The sequence below is a fragment of the Suricata suricatta genome, chromosome 8 (genome assembly GCF_006229205.1).
Source record: "Suricata suricatta isolate VVHF042 chromosome 8, meerkat_22Aug2017_6uvM2_HiC, whole genome shotgun sequence".
NCBI classification, from domain to species: Eukaryota; Metazoa; Chordata; class Mammalia; order Carnivora; family Herpestidae; genus Suricata; species Suricata suricatta.
In genome coordinates, this window is record NC_043707.1 from 114,494,704 (window position 1) to 114,495,776 (window position 1,073).

The window sequence follows — 1,073 nt, forward strand, 5'->3', positions numbered from 1 at the left end:
GTCTCCTGGTAAATGGGGTAGCCACTCAAGTTTACTAATTGCCTTTAGCCAAAAGAAAACTAAATTTCTCATATCTTTACAAGAAGAGTCAGGTTTGCAACTTAAAGCCAGGTAGAAACTGGGAGACAGGGCCACTGGCTTCCTTAATGATTCCATTCCAAGAGATGGCTCCCAGATCCTTGAGAAGAACATTCCCATGGTGTAAAACTGGCAAGAGGCTTATTTAGCTTTTAAAAAGATTCACACGTGCCTCAAAAGGGCAGAGAAAGAATTCACAAGTTTTTAAAAGCAAATGCTTTAAGAAACGTGATAGGAAGAAAAGTTTTTCCCTCTGCACCAGGGGGAATTAAAATTTTATTTTTATGTCATTAAAAATGTATTTTTCCTACCTTTTAGTTTGTAGTTGTCCTTACACCCCTCATTTTACAAATATTAACATAGCAAATATTTATCAAGTGCCTACCATACAGAGGGCCCTTTGCACACAACTGCCTCCACTAATCCTCCAACAATGTAAAATATATATATACTGTTATTACCTTTCTCATTTGATGAATGAATACACCGTGGCCCAGAAAGGTGGAGTGACTTGCCACGGGATCACACAGTGAATAAAATTTGAGTGAGAAAAATGAACTATGATTCTGGCCTAGGACAGTCCCATTCCAAAATCAACGACCTTCATCACGAGGCTTACCAGGCTTCCCGAGGAGGCTGAAACCCAGTAGTTCTTAGGGAACCTCATCCTGGAATATGGGAGGAGAGGAGGTGGAAATACTAGGTTGGGGGAGAAGGCCGAGGCAGGCCCCAGGGGGGGCCTCCAAAATTACCGGGGCCCGAGGGCAGGTACATAGAGGGGGACTAAGAGCAGGATGCCCAGTGGGGAAATGGCACTTTAGAATTTATACAGCACCGCACACCCCTAACGAGGCCCGCAACCACCCAGCCGCCTGCCCCGCAAGCTGCTAACCAGGCCTGTCCCCTGGACCCAATCGCGCCGCACCCAAGTCTTGCCTTTCCAATCCATGCTCTCGGGCCTCATCTGCTCCGGCCTCGCAGCGGCACTCCATTGG

General features: G+C 46.4%; 1 long non-coding RNA gene across 2 annotated transcripts in view; it reads right to left on the reverse strand.

Annotated features, from left to right (window-relative positions):
- LOC115300070 overlaps positions 1-942 on the reverse strand; it is a 70,822-nt gene extending 69,880 nt beyond the window's left edge. For both annotated transcript variants that reach the window (XR_003912487.1, XR_003912486.1), the window contains exon 1: positions 698-942. This is a non-coding gene — a long non-coding RNA (uncharacterized LOC115300070). The remainder of the gene's footprint in view (positions 1-697) is intronic.
- Positions 943-1,073: the final 131 nt, after the last annotated feature.